This window comes from Octopus bimaculoides, chromosome 14 (assembly GCF_001194135.2).
Source record: "Octopus bimaculoides isolate UCB-OBI-ISO-001 chromosome 14, ASM119413v2, whole genome shotgun sequence".
Classification (NCBI taxonomy): Eukaryota; Metazoa; Mollusca; class Cephalopoda; order Octopoda; family Octopodidae; genus Octopus; species Octopus bimaculoides.
Window position 1 is genome coordinate 3,806,722 of NC_068994.1, and position 12,959 is coordinate 3,819,680.

General features: G+C 38.5%; 1 protein-coding gene across 1 annotated transcript in view; it reads left to right on the top strand.

The window, feature by feature from the left end:
* Positions 1-10,442: 10,442 nt before the first annotated feature.
* LOC106870067 (zinc finger protein 420-like) overlaps positions 10,443-12,959 on the top strand; it is a 20,300-nt gene continuing 17,783 nt past the window's right edge. Inside the window, exon 1 of the mRNA XM_052972943.1 lies at positions 10,443-10,532. The gene's annotated coding sequence lies outside the window, so the exon portion shown is untranslated. The remainder of the gene's footprint in view (positions 10,533-12,959) is intronic.

Below are 12,959 nucleotides of genomic sequence, written 5' to 3' on the forward strand. Positions count from 1 at the left end.
TCCAGCCACCACTCTCACTAGCATCATCGCAATCTCCTTCACAACCGCCAGCACCACCATCACTGCCACCGTCACCACCACCACCACCATCACCACCACCACCACCACCACCATCACCACTACAATCGCTATGACCTCCACTACCACTACCCCGGCCACCACTACATCCTTATCACCGCCGCCACTGCCACCAACCATGACCCTGCCGCCCCAATATCGCCATCACCCTAATCCTGTAGTCCCACCTCTTACCATCTCTCTTTCGCTACCACCTCAACAGCTATGTTATCCCAGCGCAAACATCACCATCGCCAAGTATTCTCATCACCATAGCTATGTTATCCCATGGCAACTACTTTCGCCATCGCCGCCACCGCAATGTTACCCCAGCATGAAATATCAGCAACGCCACCAGTTATCCCACTGCTACGACGACGACGACGACCACCACCACCACTACCACCACAACCATCAACACCAACATGATCACCATTTCAATAGCCATGTTGACCCACCACCACCACCACCACCGGTAGCCTGAACCAACTGACCAAGGCGTCTCTTCGTAATCTCGCGATTTCCTTGAAATAGCAGCCAAATCTCTCTCTCTCCAATCATACTGACTTAAAAAATGGGAAGGACACATCGTCATAAACAGTTTCTGGTAACAACAACGAAAAAGAAAAAAATATGAAAGTCACGGGTGGATCGTTCATGATCATTGATTCAATTGCTGGATCCGAGTTATCCTGTGGTTAAACAACACTAACATATTGATAATACAGTCCATTCGGGAAAAAAAATAGACCGGATGGCCACAGCTGGAACGTCTGATATGGATCGGGCCTGACCTAGGGCTAAAACAGCACTACCACACCTTACATCTGGTCAATTGATCTGCTACAAATAGCAACCAAATTTTCCTCAAGCCATTTCTGCTGTCTTCAAAAAGGAAAGGACATACTGGATTGATGTACTCCTTGATAGACTGTGCCTGAAAAAAGCAGGATGGTCATGTTTGGAATATGATTTTAATTGTAGTTTTACTATTTCTAGCCTCAAGCAGGTGAAATAGCCTCTGCATGGTCACTGGATCTGCTAGAAATAGCAGCCAAATCTCTATCAAAAGCTGCTGCATTAGGCTATGCAATCTTGGATGGAAGGTCACGAATGGATCGTCTTTGATCATAGATCTGTACGGATCGGGGCTGACCTGGGGTTAAATAGTACAAGTGCCAACGATATTAACAACACATGTAGACCTGCTAGAAATAGCAGTAAAACTGCCCTTCGATCATATTTTATTGTCTTGATAGAGAAGATTACATTTGAGAGTGGGGTGGTCGAGGCTGGAACGCCTTTAGTCATAATTTTGATCAGGAATGACCTGAAATGATGAGAAGAATGATAATGAGAGGGGGAGTGAGGTGTAAGGTGAGTAAAGGTGAGAGTGAAGAAAATAATGGTAGAAGGAGAGTGAGGTGTAGTGAGAGTGAAGGTAATAATGCGATTGAGAGAGGGAGAGAAGAGGAGTGGTGACGGCAAGAATGAAGGAAATAATGGGAGAGGGAAAGTGTTAAGAGAGTAAAGGTGAGAGGGCAGAAATAATGGGAGAGGGAGAAGGAAAGAAATGTTGAGAGGTGTAGGAAGAGTGAGGGAAATGAGAGGCCAAAGAAAGAATGAAATACAGGAAGGAAAGAAAGAGATGAAGGAAAAAATTCAAGAAGATTTGTTAAAAAATGTAAGAGGAAAGAAATGAAGGAATTGGGAAGGAAAAGCAGAAAGGATGAAAGAAGATTGGAGAGGAAGAAGGAGAGGATGATATATGTATAATGGGGAAAAAAACGAAAGAAGGGAAATGGGGTGAGGAACGGGGAAAATTTGGTGGGAAGGAAGGAGGAATTAAGAGATGGGAAAAAATGTGGGGAAGGAATTTAAAAAAGAATCTGAAGGAATAAAAAGGATGAAATGGGAAAAAGGGGATTGTGAAGAAAACACACAGAGAAAGAGAGAGAAGGAAGAATTTGAGTGAATGACAGCAGGTAAAAATTAATGTGTGTACAAATGAATTTATAATGAACGAGTTTATAAATGAATGAAAGGAAGATTGAAAGAGGTGGAATGAAAGATAGTAGAGAGAAAAGAAAGAAATTAATGAGGTTGGAAAGGATGAAGGAAAATGAGACACAGAAAGGATGAACAAAAAATGAATGAATGAAACTGATAAGGAAGGAGGAAATTGAAGGAGAACTTGCAAAGACAAAATAATTTTATAGTAAAACAAAAAACCCAAGAAGAAGGATGGAAACAGTCAGTGAAAGAATGGTTTAAAAGGAATAAAAGAATGAATGATTTTGTGGGAATGGAGAATAAAGGAAATTGAAAGAGGGGAGGCAGCAAAATAAATAATAAATAATTTTAAAAGGAATGAAAGTACGAAGGAAGACAGGAGAGCGAAAAGGAACAAGAAGGAGAAGAAGGCAGAGAAAGAATGAAATAAATACATAAAAAAAGAAGGAAAAAGGGGTAAGAAGGAGGAGAATGGAGATGACAAGGGTAGATAATAAAAATGGCAGCCATTTGCACAGGATCATGTATAAGGAAACCTTATAAAAAAAAAAAGAAAGAAAGCAGAACTGAAACAATCCAGAAGGTCATGGGTGGGGACTGTCTGCTGGACTCAAACAAAGAACTCCTCATTTACTTTTAGACAATTTTCCAGCTGTATTCCCAGGTCTACACATTTCATACTGAGTGTAACTCCTTCACTTAAGTCATACTCAACATTCTCATACAGCTTTCTGTTAAATTTACTAGTGTAGCTGAAGTCAATGAGGGCTTGGCCTCTGAGAGAAATGCCTGTCTTGTCAGTTCATTGAATGTTGTCCATTACATTATCTCTTTAACCATAGCTACTAGACATATTAAAACTACCAGAGTATATTCCATACTTGATGATATATAAGATACACGGCCATGTTAGATGCAACATAATTTCAGCATCGCATATTCTGGCAAAACAATTTTTAATGCATCAAAACATGTAATATATGCCTAACTTTGCACACAGGATCCAGGTTGGATCAAAGGTGCATCTCATTTACCGTTAAGTTTGGTAGTTTCAAATTTAGTTACAAGTCCAGAAATTTCAAGGCGATGCTTTTGACAATAGCATGAACTCCAGTACTTGACTGGTACTTTATTTTGTCAACCCCCAGGAAGATGAAAAACGAGGTTGACCACAGATTAAAACTGGTTTGACATGTATCCTCCATGACAATGGCTATTGAACATAACTCCATAACTCAGCAATGCCTGGACACTCTAGGTCTGCAGTTCTGAACCATTTTTTATTCACGGACCCATTTTGAGTCCTATGTTACTCTGGTGGACCCTCATAGCCATTTCATGTTTAAAAAACCCTAAAATACTGTGGCCATATATGTACATATAATGTGGTAGGATTAATCAAGTGATTGTGGTGTCAGGCCACTAATTTGTCTCACGTGTAAATACGGTTGTATAGAAAATACACGTGACTCGATAATTAATCAATAAAATTTATGATCACTGTATCAAATACAGATTGTCCCATATCAAGATTACACAGGAAATTCTGGAATGATGACAAGTGATATATAACTCTACTTTGAAAGTACCAAACGTTGCTTAAAATGTCGTCGAGTACTACAATTGTTTCAAAAGCCCATGGGAGGTAATTTATGTATCATTTCAAATGTCCCACAACAATCTGATGTGCTTTAGAAGCCATTGCGTTTCAGTCATTTGATTGCAGCCATGCTGGAGCACCACCTTTATTTGAGCAAATTGACCCCAGAGCTTATTCTTTGTAAGCCTAGTACTTATTCTATTGGTCTTTTTTTGCTGAACCGCTAAGTTACGGGGAAGTAAACACACCACCGCATTAAACTATGATGAGCCTATGCATGTATACATACATATATGTACATACCTACATCTAAATGTATATATAGATGCATATCCGGGTACAGGACGTCAAAAAAGGAACGGGAACATAAACAAAGCACAAAAACGGACTTTTTTTACGGACAACAGAATGAACACATAGGAAAACAGTCGAGCCACTTATGGAACTTTTCCTTCATCAGCTGCCTCTATTATAAACTAGGCGTTTCAAAGATGAGGCTGAACGCGCTCTTAGAATAGCTCTTCCCACGAAGTGGATTACACCTCCTTTCCAACATTGTTGAATGATATATGTTGGAAAGGAGCTACTAAAGAGCCAGGGATTATCCATGAGTATGTAACCTGCTAAATATAGCTTCTAATTATCCCTCAAGCCATAGACATGTTGCCTCAGAAAAGAACAGGTTGAATTACATGTTTCTAGGTTCCCTGCATGTAGAAAAAATGTTCTCTGGGTCTCCTCGATCGGGACTGACCTGGGGTTAAAGGGCAATAGCTTAATATTTTGTCTTTGTGCGTTGTAGCATAGGAGTGGCTGTGTGGTTAGTAGCTTGTTTACCACCCACACGGTTCCGGGTTCATTCCCACTGCGTGGCACCTTGGGCCTACTATAGCCTCGGGCCTTGTGAGTGGATTTGGTAGACGGAAACTGAAAGAAGCCTGTCGTATATATGTATATATATATATATATATATATATGTATGTGTGTGTATGTGTCTGTGTTTGTCCCCCCCCCCCCAACATCGCTTGACAACCAATATTAGCGGTCCGGCAAAAAGAGACCGATAGAATAAGTACTAGGCTTACAAACAATAAGTCCTGGGGTCGATTTGGTCAACTAAAGGCGCTGCTCCAGCATGGCCACAGTCAAATGACCGAAACAAATAACTGAATAAGAGAATATATATATATATATATACATATATATATATATAGATAGATAGATAGTCTGCGTGTGTGTGTATTAAAGTTGTACCTATAATGAACAGCACGGTAACACACGCGCGCGCTCACATACGCACGTGCACACACACACACACACACAGTGTATGTGTGTGTAGTAAGACCTGAAATAAGGGAATCGGGATAAAAAGAGGAAAGGAAAAAATCAGTTTATCGATCGCTGTTGGTAGATGTATTTTCTAGTTCCAGTAAATGGTAATAGTATGTACGCGTGTGTGTGTGTGTGTGTGTGTGTATGTGTGCGTCCTACGTTCAATCTCTTGCTTTCTGTCACTCATCCTTCTACTCACATAAGTGAAAAAAATAAAACAACCTGTAATGGGTAACTCACTCTTCCACTCTCTCTCTCTCTCTCACTCATTTCTCTTTTCTCTCATATCACTCGTCCCACTCCTCACTTTCTCTTACTGCACACTTCCATGTACCCTTCTCTTTCTCTCTATGCTATCGTTATCTCTATATATCTGAATTTATCTATTTTTTAAAATTATATATATGCGAGTACTGATTATATATATATATATATATACACACACACATATACCTGTGTGTATGAAGCAAACGGTTGTAGGGAGGTAGATTGATAGACTTGTAGCTACAGACAGACAGACAGATAGATAGATAGATAGAAAGATGGAGAGATAGGTAAATAGATGGATGGATGGGTAGATAGATAAACAGATAGGAAAATAGGTAGATAGCTAGAGAGAAAGAGGCAAATAGATAGATAGATAGATAGGTAGGTAAGTAGGTAGGTAGGTATGGCTATTCTCTCTCAGGCCCTCCATCCCCTTATATTTATTATCCTCGTCCTCTCCTACTTACTTTTTTTATTTTATCACCTATTTGCCATCCAGCCTCGTCTCTTCCTTCTTCCCATTCTGAACCATTTACTTTCTTTCTCCTTTATCTCACCTTTTCACCTTCCTCTTCGTAATCCTCCTTCACTCTTTCTCACCTGTTTTCTTTTCCTCCTACTTTCTCACTATCCTTCTCCTTCCGATCCCATCTGTTTTATCCTTCTCCTCCTCTCTTTATCTACTTCTTTTTCACCCTCTTTTTTTCTCTTGATCAAACTCTTTCTTTTTTCCTTGAATATATTTACCCTCTTTACTCTGCCTATCTATCTCCTCTTCTCTCTCCCTCTACAACTTCCTATCATCTTCCAGTCCCTTTTTTTATCAACATATCCCCCATTTCATTTATATAGAAACACTTCCCCCTCTTTCTCTGGTTCTAGTCTTTCACTTTGCCAATTACCGCTCCACCACTTTCGTCACTAACACTATTTTCTGATATTTTATTTTCCCTCCTACTTCTCTCTCTCTCTCACGTTTTCTTTATCTTTTTCTAATCCTGCTTTCACTCCATCTCTCTCTGTATCACCTAATTCTCTCTCTCCGTCTACTCCCTCTCTTTTTTCATCCTCTTCTAATCCTACTTTTTCCCTATTCCTCTAACTCCCTTTTTCTTTCTATGTTACCTTTAATCTCTCTCTCTCTCTCTCGCTACTCCTTCTTCCTCCCTCCTCTCTCTCCTTCATTCTTTACCAATTCCTATCCTTCTCTTCCCCCATTTACATACACTTTCTTTCCCTTTCTCTCCCGCCCATCTCTTTCTCTCTCACCATTAATCCATTATATCGCTGTCATAAATATATATATATGACAGACAGAGAGAGGGAGTAACATGCATATATACAAATATATATAAAGATCGTAAATGTACTTTGTCTTTTTTATATTTATTTTAACCCTTTCATTTTCCTCATTTCATTGCTTTCTCCGTCATTATTTTTCACCATTTCTTCTTCATTCCCTGTTGATTTTATAATTTCCCTCCACCCTCATTCACAACTATTACTCTTACTGCAACTCATTGATTTTTCAGCCATCTTGACTCTTTTTTACTAAAACATACATATACACTCCCTCTCTTTGTTTCTATTTCTTTCTATCCTTTCACTACACCCCACTACATCCCTCTCTCTCTCTGTTATTTCCAGTCTCACACTACACCTCATATTCTATCTCCTGTTGTTTCTCTTACATTTTTCTCTCTCTCCTCTTTTCTCACTACACCTCACATTCTTTTTTCTTTTCACTAATCCTTGTTCCTCCCTCTCCATTCTCTCACTGCACCTAACCTTTCCTCTCCATTTTTCTTTTCTTTCTTCCTTAGATTCCCTCTCTTTCTTTCACCGTTTCTCCTTTTCACTAATCCTTATTCTCCCCCTCTGTATTGCTTCACTATTCCTCCTTTTCCTTCAATTTTCTCTCACCTACTATCCTCTCACTATGCCTCACATTATCTCTCCCCCTTTCGTTCATTCATACATCCCTTCTTTCTCTCCTTTCCTTCCATGATATCATTAATCCTTTTTTTCTTTCCCCTCCCTCACTACGTCTCACACTTGCTTTCTCTCTCTCCTTATTCTCTCCCTACTTTTCAATTTTCTTACTACCACTCACCCTCTCTTTCACCGCACCTTATATTTTTCTCCTCTCTCTCTTCCTCTTTCACAACTTCTACTCTTACTTCTCTTTGGACAATTTTTTATACACTAAATCACCCCTACTCTTACTCTTCCCCACTACACCTTCGACTGCTTCTATTACCCTATCTCTCTTTACTTCTATCTCAGACCTACTTTTTCTCTTCTCTTCCCTCACACTTCCACCATTTCTTTACTCTGTCTCTCTCTCTCTCTCTCTCTCACCCTCTTTTCCCTTTCACTCAAAATGAAACCTCTTCTACTCTTAACTGTTTTTTTCTCCCTCCTCAGTCAGTATAACTCTCGCTACACTTCACATACCCCCCTCAGCTAGCCTTCTCTCTCTACACCTCATCTCCTTCCACTTCTTATTCTTTCTCCTCTCTTTCTTTCTCTCTCTCTCTCTCACTCTCTCACTAACTTCGCATTTTTTTCCAATGCTAATTATACATTCTTCTCTTTTACCATTTCTACAATTATTTCCCCCTCTCTCTTTTCTTCTTGCACTATTCATCATATTCTCTTACTATACCTCACCTTTTCCTCCTCCCTTACTCTACCTCTGACTACGCCTCACGCTTATCTATTTCTTGTCATACCGTACACATACACATACATACACATATACTCCCCCCTCTCACTCACACATCTCACTACACCTCGTTCTCTTTTACCTCTTCTAATTAGTCCCCCCCCCAACTCTAACAAGTCTCCTTCCTCCTCTAATAAAATTCCTACTCTTCCTGCAACTCCACCGATTTTTTTCAGCCAATTTACATTCTTGTCCCTTTTTTAACCAACTTACCTCTTCCTCCTGCTACTCCTCACTACAGCACCTCCCATCCAAACTCTTTCCACCTCACATTACCGCAATCCCCCCATTCCTTTTCGTCTCTACTTTAACCTCCCCTTCTCCCTCAAAACTTTCACTCTATCCATATCGACCCAACTCATTATACTCATACATTTTACCCTTTTTCTCTCTCTTCCAGTTTCCATAGATTTTTCTTATTGTCATCGTCTCTCCCTTTGGCAATTTTTCTCTTCCCACTTTCCCTTTTATTGTATTCTTCCTGTTTTCTATAGGACTGGTTAGATATTTTTTTCCTGTATTGATATTTCTTTACTATATTGATTATATATAATGTGTGTGCGTGTGTTCGCCTTGAACACGTATATATATAAATATGTGTCTGTGTGTGTATATCGAACGCATTAATAAATTGATATTTTTTGTATATATATATATATATATATATATATATATATATATACTTATATACACATATACATACCAAGATCCACTATTTGGCACGCACAATACACATTTTTTTCTCTCAATTTTTCAAATGTTTTTTAACATATTTCTGCTTTGGCATTGAAAAGCTGGTAGTAAAATGTACTTTATTATATATATATTATATATATATATATTATATATATGTGTGTGTGTGTATATGTATATATGATAAATAGATAGTATGTGTATATATGTGTGTAAACGTGCATTTACTGGCTGTGTGCGTATGTTAGTGAGAGAAAGAGACTTGGTCCATTTTGACTAGAGTAGTTTTAGTCTAGTTTTCACTGTCTTTTTAAATACCTACCTAGGGATGAAAATCCTATACTCAGAGACTACTAAACTGATCCCTCATTATATGACTATCACGAATTATTTTTCAAGGCACGTCTTCTAACTGTCACTTTCCATTCCTTCTTCCATCAACTCTCTCTCTCTCTCTTTCGTTACCTGCTCTCTCACCACTTGTGCACAGCCATTGTAGACAACAGCAGTTAAGACGGGGACAAGACGGTGGGCACCCGCCAGCCATCCGATTCTAATTGCCTTCCACTCCTGCATCAGTCAGTCAACCACAGCCAAACTCAGCCGACCAGCCAGATTTAAAGACCGTGTTGCCTTTACGGTACCTGTTAAATATTGCATGTGGTACGCGACGTGTTTATTGCCTGTAGATGTATGTGTGTGGGTGGAGAAGGTGAAGGCGCGTAACTTAGGGGTTTGGGTATTCGGCTCGTGAGTTCGATCCCCGGCGGTGCATTGTGTCCTTGAGCAAGACATTTAAAAAAAATTTCTTGTTGCTCCAGTCCATTCACATGGCAAAAGTGAGTATTACTTGTATTTCAAAAGGTCAGCCTTGTCATATTCTGTGTCTGTGGAATGCTCAGCCGCTTGCACGTTAATTTCACAAGCAAGCTGTTCCGTTGATCCTATAAACTGGAAGCCTCGTCGTAACAGACGGAGTGCCAGTTTGTGGAGGGGGACTCTTTGTGTCTCGATGTTTGTGCGTGTGTATTTATGTAGGCAATAGTGCTTGTTCATTCGAGTAAATTCCAAAGTGCATTATTTGTAGAACCATTAGCGAGTTGAACAAAATGCATAGCGGCAGTTCTTCCGGCTCTATATTCTGGGTTCGAATTTGCCTTTCATACTTTTGGGGTAATCAACTTAACCCACTCCCTTGTCCCAAACTTTGAAACCATTGTTTAACCCCATTCAACTCAGAATCAAACAAACCTTTGATAACCATCTCGCATTTTTATGGGATATATTATTTGGACCACACATCTAATGTATCTTTAGGTTATTTAAGACAAGAGAATGTAATTTGAGGGAGAACTGTCCGTTGTTTCTAACAGGATCAAGGAACAACGTATAAGATGCATCTGTTGTTCTTTCTGGCTTCTTCGGACCAACTCTTCGTTGTGACCGACGAAGAGCCATTAAAGAACATTTGTGTTTTTTAGATCAGTTGGATATGAGACGGGAAGAGAGCATTGCGGAATTGAAATACATGGGTTAGCTTTACTCTAAATAAAAGAATGTAAAGGAGATGGAGGGGGAAGAATGCGGAGAAGGCAGCAGAGATATGCAAACGTGTGTGGATGTATCTTTACAGGGAGAAATTTAATGATTGCTAATGGGGGTGGGTAGGTGTTGGGAAGTGATTAGTTTGTTTATCTGAAATAACTGTTAAAAACAAAAAGGGTCGTGATTGGTCAATCCCATTAAAAAGCTTTGGATGTCAAATAAACAAATTGTTTATTTGACAAGTGTACGAAGATGATGATGGTCGGTCGATTGCTTTGAATGGAATTGGAATGTAGGGTGAGTATTTTTTTTTTGATAATGAATCTGATGTTTTCAGCATCGTCACCTCATCATAGAGAGTCTAGGTTTAATTCATAGGAAGTACCATTTGACATTTACATCATCTTCCGATGTGATTGTATCTCTGAAAGTTTCTATTTTGACATCCAGAAAGTGACGGAATTTCCTACGAATATCTAGAATGTCGAGTTTGCATCATCTGAACCTCTGAGTGTTTGATGTTCGTGAGTGTCGTAAGTAGCGCCGCCATTTCCCTCTGACCTTTGTTTGCATCATGTGACGATCTGCCCAATGAACATTTCTTCTCACTACTCCGGAGAGTAAAACAAGTTTACCTGGTCATGATGTGGTCAATAAAAGACCAATGTTTGTAAACATTCAGTGGTGGTGGCGTCTTGTGTTTGTTCTTCAGCTGGAACATGGCGTTAATAATGGTAGAGTCGTGTTCCACACACAGGGGAAAGTATCCGGATGCCATTCTTGAAGCACGCCTTGATTGGATTTGCAAATCGATAATTTCATGGTATTCATCAATAATTTAGCGAGCTTTTGTGCTGTTTTAATGTAAGAATGAATTCTTTTGTTGTTAGAGAATGAAATGAATTTAATGAAACGAACAATTTAATGAATTAAGCTAAATGAATTTAATGAAACAGTTTCTTGTTAGCTGCTATCATTCTGCCATCAGCTTTCGAACTTCCGTTCGAATATTTCATCTTCAAAATCGCAGTTTTATCATTTTTTTCTTCTTAAAGGTTCTTGAGAACATACTGAAATATCTACCTCTAAGTCAACAATGACCGATCACGTGATCAGAAACATCATCAAAGCTTTAGAAGCACTGAATATTTACGGGTGTAATTCACAAAAGTCTTCCACAGTTCATAAATGGCTGAAAGCTTCTCTAACTCAAAAATGTTATTTCAAATTCTGCAATGAATACGTTTGAAAAAGACTTGGAAAAACCGTGGATTTTACAGTTTTTAATGAATTCTGACTGATACAGAAAAGAGTTTTACCCATTTTATCACCGCACGTTTATACTGGGAAAGTAACAGTTTTAATATTGAAGACTTTGCTGAATGAGAACTCAGAAACTGCAGCTAACGATATGAAAAAATATTCAAATGATAGCAAAATATCTAATAAAAAATGTGTTGCATTTGGAACAGGGAAAACTAATTTGAAATTTGGAGGAATCGATCGTAAAGGTCAGGAAGACATTTTTTATCAAATGAAAAAAATTGTTTGGATGATGAAATTAAAGATGTCGGCTGCTTTGCTCGTATTTGTCACAACGCAATTCGATATCTTTCTCGTAGGCTTGAACTTAATATGGAAGTAGTAACAATGAAATTTTACTCTTTTTCTTTTTTCAGTAACTCATCCGTAAATACAAAACATTTGAGAGATTTTTATTCTTTTGTTGACAATGAATATAAAATACTTTTGTCTCACGATAAAACGGGTTTGCTTTCATTTCCTTTTAAATACAACATTGAAGCATTCGTAGAAAAAAAAGTTGTGGTAACACGCAGTGCAAAATGATAAACTTGTAATGTTTTCACGGTTGTGATGATTTTGTTTGTGAAAACAATTTCACTTGATTCTATTAAGCAGATCATAATCAAACAATTGATAACTATGGCTCTGTCGATATTTTCTACAGGATATAGGTAACTAAAAATTCGATTCGATATAAATGACAATCATTGTAGCCATGCAACAGGCGAAACAGCTTTCTGAAAACTCACGAAGAATTTTGCAGTCATTCGATTCGGGATTTAGACTTGAATTTCCAAGATTTGTGAGCAAATATGCCTATGGTCTCCTGAAATGGCTCTCAATTTCTGGGAGAAAGAGAATCAGAGCTCTTCAAGCAATGGCAGAAGCATCGGAGAAGAGTTCTAACTGGATCTGGTCAAAGAGGAGTGAAAGGGAATTTTAAAAGGCATAATGTACCCTACAGTCAAATGTCGTCTTCGACTAAACTGGCTCTGGTGCACCTTAACCATTTAAGACGGTTGCAATGCACACAATACTAGCACTCCGTCGATTACGTTTTCAGCTTTAACAGTAATGAAGGTAAAATATCTCACAACTATGGAGAATTATGGAGAATTCCCTTCAGAAGATCAATAACAAATATGAAGCCACTGTTTGATGTACCAAAACATATTTCTTTCTCACTGAAGATATTCATATCGTATATTTATTGTTATTAATAAATGTTTGTTTAATTTTTAGTTTTGTATTTAGACTGTTTTTGGAATTTTCTGTTTGATTTTAGTAAATCATTTTACATTTTTCTGTGTTATTTTTCTTACTTCAGTCATTAGATTGCAGCCATGCTGGAGCACCGCCCTGAAGAATATTAGTCGAACGAATGGACCCCGGTACCTTTTATATAAGCCTGGTACTTAT